Source organism: Vombatus ursinus, unplaced genomic scaffold (genome assembly GCF_900497805.2).
Source record: "Vombatus ursinus unplaced genomic scaffold, bare-nosed wombat genome assembly UNPS02015012.1, whole genome shotgun sequence".
Lineage (NCBI taxonomy): Eukaryota > Metazoa > Chordata > Mammalia > Diprotodontia > Vombatidae > Vombatus > Vombatus ursinus.
The window spans coordinates 1,636,323-1,644,983 of record NW_020954790.1 but is presented as its reverse complement, the minus strand read 5'-3'; the positions used below and the strand labels follow the sequence as shown (position 1 = coordinate 1,644,983).

The window sequence follows — 8,661 nt, the reverse complement described above, 5'->3', positions numbered from 1 at the left end:
TGAATTGTTTGATGTTGAGTAAGATGTGCCCTCTGGAAGAAGGCCTTTCCACACTGACTACATTCATAAGGTTTCTCCCCAGTATGAATTCTCTGGTGTCGAGAGAGAGTTGTGCTGCAGGTGAAAGCCTTCCTACATTCATTACATTCATAAGGCTTCTCTCCAGTGTGAATTCTTTGATGCTGAGTAAGCTTTGACCTCAGGCGGAAGGCCTTCCCACATTCATTACATTCATAGGGTTTCTCTCCAGTATGAATTCTCTGATGCAAAGTCAGAGTTGAACTGCACCTAAATGCCTTCCCACATTCATTACACTCATAAGGTTTCTCTCCAGTATGAATGTGTTGATGTCGAGTAAGATGCGTCCTCCGGCAGAAGGCCTTCCCACATTCATTACACTCATAAGGTTTCTCCCCAGTATGAATCATGCGATGGGAAATAAGAGATGAGCTGCGGTTGAAGGCCTTCGCACACTGATTACATTCGTAAAGTTTTTCCCCACTACCAATTCTCTGGTGATAAATTAGGCATGTTTTCCAACTGGCCTTCCCATTCCCCCTGAGTTTTTCTGAAGTATGAAGACTCTTTATGTGTGTCTCACTTTTTTGCAAACACCTTTCCACAGATACCCCTTGTTTGGGAAACAGGATTTGCCGTTGACTGAAGTTTCTGTTATACATAGTAGATTCCCGGCCTCTCCCTTTAGGAGGAGTTTTCCTTTGGGAAATTTTCACTTTCCTGTGATGTTCCTTCTCATTCCTCTGCTGCCTCACTAATGAGGCCTCACGTTCCCAGGATTCTCTCAGGTTGGAGACACAAGAACTATGCTTTATCCCTCTCTCCTGGGGTATTTGTTCCACTGAAACACCATGCTTTGGAGCTGACTCCTTGGTTTGGGGATTGGCTGTCCAATCTGAAAGAAAGAGAAAGTGTCAATGACCCTTGGACCCTGCACTGAACTCTTGAGAAGCCACCATCCAACTCTAAAGGGTACAACCACAACACCACCTTGTTTATAGAGTCATCTGCCATTGATAAAAAGCTTCTACCTTAATCTCACAACAGCCTGGGAGGTCAGTTATTACACTTTCCAGAGAAGGAAAGTGAAGCTGAGAGTGACTTAATGACCAACCAAAGGCCATACAATTAATAAGCAATAGAGGAAGGATTCGAACCATCATCTCCTAACTTCCATCCTTGTGGTCTTTCTCCCACAGCCTGAATTTTGTTCTCCTGTCTTACCACATTTTAAAAATGATGCCCGATACTGGTGAAAGAAGGAGGTACCCTTGCTTTGAACTCTTTTGTATGGAGAAAGCTTCTAATGGCTCTCCATTGCAAATCATGCTGATTCTTAGTCTTAGCAATAGACTCGATCTTAAGAGAAGGACCCTTCCATGCTTCGGTTTTTCAGACTGTCCAGTATAAAGGAGGGATGTATTTGGTCCAAGGCATTTTCTGTGTCTATGGCCAATTTGTCCTGGGGTTTCTGTCCATGGGGTTGGGATGACCAGACACAAGTCCTGGCTCTGTAATTTGGCTGAGTCACTTAATATCTCAGGCAATTCTCTAAGACCGCAAGTTGCAGAGCAATTAATCAATCCCCAAGGACCTAATAAGCATGTCCCAAACACGGCTGAGACCAAGATAAAAATGGACCATGCCTACCTTGCGGAGGCAGGGGTGAGGAGGAGACACTTCCACAGATGGTGTAGCCTGTGTAAAGGCATGAAGATGGAACATTTTGTGCGAAACCGGGAGAAGGTGAGTTTGGTTGGACCACAGGCCAAGGGGTGTGTCAAGGAGAGGAAAGAGAGACTGCAGCCCAATTATGACGGACAAGGGGTTAGGGCCTCGAGGCAGTAAGGAGCTGTGGGACAGGGGACGACCTTGCCCTGGTCAGACCTGGGCTTTAGGAAGATCCTGGCCTCCGTGTGGACAGACCCGAGACAGAAGAAAGCAGAAGTAGGGAGAGCAATGAGCCTCAGGGTGCTCCAGGGTGGCCCAAAGAGGGTGGATGTGGAAACATTATGAAGGCAGGATCATTGAGACCTGGGAGATGACTGGAGAGGGAAGAGCTGACCATGAATCTGGCCTCCAGAGAAGGGGGGAGGGGTGGAAAGCCAGACATCAGCAGAGGAAGTTTTCTCACAAGGAACCAAGTCCTCATCTGACACCAGTGAGATCACAAGTCCAGGCGAAGCTAGGGTAAAAGTTAAATTCCATACTTGGGTTCAAAAATCAATATCACAGGTCCAAGATGGTGGGCCTGGCCAGCTCAGCTTCACCAGGATGGAGGGGGTTTGGACGTTTCCAAGCATACAACCATGGGAGTATTTCCTTTTTAATCAGCCTCTAGTTCGGGTATGGACCGGACGATCCTGGGCCTTTTATCCTTCTCTCTATGCTCTCCTTCAAAGGTTGGTTTAACTAATCTCTCTACACAAAAGCCTCCCAAATCTTGATGACAGCCCTAATAGGACATCTCCAGAAAAGTGACGGGAAAACGGTTCAGAACTTCCAGTGATCAGAAAGATGATAAAGAAAGCCTTCTCATTAAATCATCGATAGCTGAAAATCACACAATGAAATGTTGCCTGAGTTGTGGGAAAACAAGACAACGGGTCACTGGTAGGACAGGTGGAAAGCTGACCAGGGCATCTGCGGCCTATAAGCCAAACAGCGCCAGAACAAGACCGACTTTAGCACCTCCAACAGGGCCTGCCTGTAGAAGACCATGGGGAAATGTAGTGACTCCACTCTGAGAACCACACCCAGCAAGACGTCACTGAAAGAAAACAGGGTCCTTCCTATGCAAAGATATTCACAGAAGCTTGACCAAGAACAGAAAAAGCCTGGGATGAGGCCTTGAGTCTGACAGCCAGATGAAGGCATCAGGCTGGTCAGCGGGGCACACAATGCCCCCACCCAGTGTCCACCAGAGCCTCGATCCTGCCCTCCCCATATCCACAGGGCCGGCCACTGGCCTTTTAGCTGACCCAACCTCCATCGTGATGGTGGGGGTCATCCTTAGGTCTTGTCTCCCTGCCCCACTGGGATGAGAGCTCCTGAAGAGAAGACACTGTCTCCTTGTTTGTGTCCTCAGCATTTGACACGGGGCAGGGCACACTGTTGTCGGTGTTGAGTTGTTTCAGTCGTGTCTGACTCTCTGTGATACCATTTGGGTTTTTCTTGGCAGGGACACTGGAGTGCTTTGCCATTTCCTTCTCCATCTCGTTTGATAGATGAGGAACTGAGGCAAACAGGGTGAAGTGACCTACCCAGAGTCACACAGCTAGGAAGTGTCCGAGGCCAGATTTGAACTCGGGTCTTCCTGACTGTAGGCCCAACATCACTTGGGTAATGTCCTCTATGAGCACAGCCCCTCCAGGGCCGGGGACTGACCCCCACCATGTCAGGACACTTACCTGCTAAGGGGAAGGAAGGAGCCTCAGTCCTTCCTCACAAGCCTGGGGACCTTGGAGAGCTCCCAGGCCAAAACTTCACAAAGCTCCCACCCACAGGGACTCCTCATATCCCTAGCTTTCAGGCACTCACCTGCTTGGCTGCTTCTGGACTCACCTGCCCCTGGCTTCCAAGGCGCCTGCCCTTGCTCCAGCTGGTCAATCACCTCTGGCTTGCATGCTGCAAATCCTGCTCAGGGAAAATGGGACCGTGCTGGGGCCAGAGAGCCCACTCAGAATCCAGTCTGAGCCCCTCTCTCTCTCTGGGAAAGGGGGACACGCCGACCCAGGTGGCACCAAGGGCTGCCTGGGGCTCTGTTCGCAGCAGTGGGGGAGTATGATCCATCACAGAGGGCATTTACACTCAGACTCCTCCTCTGACCCGGGCCTGCCAAGTGGAAACCTCTGCCCTGAGGTCCTGCCCTGGGACTCTAGGAGACAGAGGACGAAAGATGCCATCAGGCTGCCAAGTCCAGCTTCACAAAGGCCTCTCCCCCGGGATCGGGTAGCGCTAGTGCCCTGTCTGGTGGACACAAAAGGACCAGGAATCTCCACATGCCAAACGACAACCACTCAACACTCACATAGCCCTCAGCATTTACTCTGCGGAAGTGAGGAAGCCCACCCTCCCAGGGGCACGACCCGGGTCCCAGAGGCAGTCATCCTCACCCAGGCACACCAGGTTCCCATAGTTCTCCAGCATCACCTCCCTGTACAGGGCCTTCTGAGGAGGGCCCAGCTGCTCCCACTCCTCAGCAGTGAAGGTCACGGCCACATCCTGGAACGTCACGGACTCCAGACCCAACAACCGTCTCTGAGGGGAGATTGGCAGGAATTTCAGGGGAAGGGGTCCTCGAAATATTACAAGTTGAGTATGGAGGGCTGCTCTGGGGCCCTCCATCGAGGGAGCCCCAGACTGTAAGACACATAAGGAACAGTGACAACAGTCCCAGAGGCAGGAGTGGAAGCTAAGGGAGAGGGGAACAAAGTGGAGGAAGCAATCATTACAAAAACGACGTCACTGAATCCTCACGCCCACCGGGGCGCTCACGTAGGTGCTGTGATGAGCCCCACTTGAAAACTGACAAAACTACGATCCATGACAAGCCCAAAGGAGCAATGATGAAGCAAAAAGAAATGATACGGACTGACTTCAGACTGAAGCAGGCTAGTTTTCACTTTCTTTCCTTTTTTTATTTTAGTCTTCTTGTACAAAATGACTAATATGGAAATGTTATACATAACTGCATATGTAGAACCTATATCTGATTGCTTACCATCTCAGGGAGAGGGGAGGGGACAAAGGACGGGATAGAATTTAAACTAAAGTGTTTAAAAATTTGAAAAAAAAATTGAGGAAACTGAGGCAAACAGTTAAGTGACTTGCCCAGAATCACACCCCTAGGAAGCGTCTGAAGTTGAATTTGAACACTGTCTTCCTGACCCCAGGCCCAGGGCTCTGTGCACAGTGGTGCCCCTAGCTGCCCATATCAAGGATTCAAAATGTTTATAGATTCATTCTTTTTTCCACTTGATCAACGGTGAGTTCAAGAGATATTTCTATTCATTGACTTAATCCAAGACTTCTTCCCTGTCTTGGTCCAGGAGGAGTCCTTCCTGAACTGATCAGACCTCTCTTTAGAAACTGGCTAGGCCTTTGATAAGAATGAAGTAAAAATATTTCAGGAGATTGTTCCAGAATTCCTAGTTTAAGACCGTTTCTTCATTTAAATTGGGCTTTGGCTCAACTGGACTTTAGACTAAAGTGCCATCTTTACATTAGTTGGTAATATGTAGCCTAGACAGGAAAATGGTGGCACTTAAAAATTTTTCTGAGGGATTCAAATAAACATGGGAAAAGTTATATGAACAGATACAAAGTGAAAAACTCAAAACCAAAAGGACAAAATGTACTCAAAAACTAACAGATTAAAGGAAACCAAACTCCCAATAAGTAGAAAATCCATAATGGTCCTAGAGAACAGACAATGAAATATGGCTTCCATGTCACAGAGGTGGGGGACTACCAGGACAGAATGTTGTATACGCTGGTGGTGTGGTCCCTAGATCAGCTATGTTTGTTTATCTGCTTTTCTCTGTTACCAGGAAAGGTTCAAACTGGAAATGGGAGAATGGGAAGGGTATTCCCAGAAGTGACTGAGATGTGAAAATGAAAGGTGTTGGTAAAATGGATTTTTTTTTAAGGGGGGAAGTGGTCTTAGGGAAAAAGACGGAAGATTAGTAGCACTATCACCTCATAAAACAGAAATGTCCTGCAGTGTTGGGGGTCAATCACACTCACTTGTAGCCTCTGTGGGATGGTCACGCCTCACGCTACTACAAAACTGTTCTCTTTATTCATTCTCTCATCCGGAGTTCCAGGATAATCCAGGGGCATGTGTTGGTATTTCCTCATTACTTGCTGCTTATTAAATAATAAATTAGCTCAGACGCCCCCCCCCTCCAGTTTATTGAATAGCTAATAAACTGGAGAAGCCTCCTTTCCCATGAAGAGCTGAAGTTTAGAACTCTTGACAAATCAAACCTTCTAATCTCTCGTTTAAATCAATATCAAAGGTACTGGCCATACCATTTATTAACAATGCAACCAGTAGTATTACAAAGCCATAAGTCATTATTTACAAAGCTATAGCTTCAAAAATGATCAATTAGATTTACCCCGAAACCTTCACAGTGACTACAGTTGACATCCTCACTTCTGGAAACACAGTCCCATCATTCAATTCACTCTGGATACCAATTCAAGTCTAACCTCAATAATTCTCTTCCTAAGTTAAAGATTAATTACAGAACAGGAGCCAGTATCGGAGGTTTACAAAGCCCTTACAGATGTTATCTTATTTTATTCTTCCCACAAACCAGGGGGTGAGGGGTGGGGTAGAGAGGTGGGAGATTTAATATCCATTCTCTTAGGAATGAAGCTGCTCCTCATTTTTTTCTAAGTCTTCTCCCATTTCATCTCTTTAGCCAAGACAGGCATGTCTCTTCAGAAGACCTGTTAGGTACAGACCCTCCCGACAGGGGCTGTTAGGCTGACAGCCCCTCAGCAATCTGCTGCTATATTCTAAGATACAGTCTGAGTGTCCCTGGTCACTGTGGGACAGTCTGATGAGGCCAGTGTTACAGAAGCAACGCCCCCCCCCCCAGGGCAACTCCCCCCAAGTCACACCAGATCCCCAGAAGGTAGCTACAACTTCTGTCCAGGGACATCCCAGGAAGATCAGGGTTCCCAGCACTGCTGCTCGCAAGCCCCAACCAGTGGGATCCCAATTGACAATCAGCCAACCAGAGGTAATGAGTTCTTGAAAAGATATTTATTGAGAAAGTATAGCAAGAACTTTAGGTACACAAAGCAGCTTCCCAAACCTGGGCTACACCTGGCTCTGCGTGGGAGCCATGCTCTACCTTTTGTAGGACCCTCAGGCTCTAGAAGTGGGGGGAACGGGGGCCACCCTCCCTGAAGCTGCCTTTCCTTGATGGATTTAGTTTGTCCTTTGTGTCTCTCAGCTCCCAACACAGATGCCGCGATCAGCCTCTGCTGCTCAGGGGGTGGTGGAGATAGACAAACAGACGCACAAGGTAGGTCTGGAAACTCTGGATCCTGGGTCCTTTTGAGGTTCACAAGGTCATAACCTGGTCATTTGGGGTAGGAAGAAGAAGACAGAGAAAGAAGGGAAGAGAGAGGAACAAAGAGAGATGGGGAGACAGAGAGAAAGAGAGGGATACAGAGATAGAAGAGACAGAGAGAGAGAGACAAAGAGAGAAACAGAGGCAGATAGAGACAAGGAGGAAAAGAGAGACAGATATAAAGAAATACAGAGAAACAGAGAGGAGAGACAAAGAGACAGAGATAAGGAGACAGAGAGACTGAGAGAGACAGAGACAGAGAAAGGCAAAGAGAGACAGAGAGAAACAGAGATAGGGAGATGGACAGAGAGGCAAAGAGACACAAAAAGACAGAGAAAGAGACAGAAATGGAGACACGGAGACAGGCAACAAAACAGACAAAGACAAAGACAATGCTAGAGGCAAAGAGTCAGAGAGAGATAGAGACAGAGGGACCCTGTCCTCTCTCCAAGAGTAAGCCCCTCTCCCAGCCCTTTGGCTCTCCACTAAGCTCCCAATTAGCCTAGACCCAGAGGCCTTTGGGCCTGACTCTTTAGGCCACTGGGAATTTTCTCCAATTTACAGAGGACTTGGTCATTCCTGGTCTGGCCTTTGGATTACCTCATTCAATAGAGGTATAAGGCCTTTGGTGAGCGAGTGAAGCATAACTTCACCCTTACACTAACTTGGAGACCTACCTCAACAAGGGAACCAGGGGCCATTGAGGAAGACACTGGAATGGAGGCTCAGGGCTAACCCCCACCTCTGCCGGGACTTTGGTGACTTTGGGCCAGTAGTATTCCCAAATGCAAAATGAGGGAGCTGGATGGCCAGCTCTCATACCAGGGATCTCAAGTTCCTGGCCTGCCACAATCAAAAGAGAAAAAACGGAGGCAGGGAAAAAGACACTCACCCTCACCTGGTGAGTCCTAGCCTTGAGGACAAGGAGGGCCATCGAGTCTGGCCAAGCTCACTCCTCTCAGGGGAGAACAGAAGCTTCCAAAGGCAGAGATGGGGAGGAAAAGGGAACCCACCATGAGATGGCCTGGCCCTGTCTTAGAGTCCCCAGAAAACTCCTGTGTCCCTAAGTGCCCCATGGAGGTCACTTCTCCTTTACTAGTTGCCTACTGTATACAAGGCACACACTCACCCACTGGGCTCAGTACTGGGTGAGCAAAGACAAACAGCAACCATCCCCTGCTTCTCAGGAAGCCTGTGATCTAGTAGCAAGGAGTTTGACACATCAACAAGTAGAAACAAGATAGTGGAAGGCAGGGAGAACACCAGGAACCCAGGGGACCAGACAGCCAAAAAGGAATCTAAGAATTATCAGAGCCAGAGAGGAGAGGTGGGTATCTTGGAGGCAGTGGCAGCAGGGCATGAACACCCAACAGGCTGGAACATGAAGCTCAGGAAGGTTAGTCACAAGGCAAAAGAGCTAAAAAGCCTGGGCTGGAGCCAGAGGTGATGGGAGCCTCTTGTCTAACCCATGGGCAACAAGGTACTATGGAAGGTTTTAAAGGCCTGTCAATTTCACCTCTGCAGCACCTCTGGTCCATTTCACCTCTGC

General features: G+C 48.2%; 1 pseudogene; it reads right to left on the bottom strand.

Annotated features, from left to right (window-relative positions):
• The window catches only part of LOC114030765, a 7,459-nt pseudogene extending 1,643 nt beyond the window's left edge, over positions 1–5,816 (bottom strand).
• Between the last annotated feature and the right edge of the window lie 2,845 nt (positions 5,817–8,661).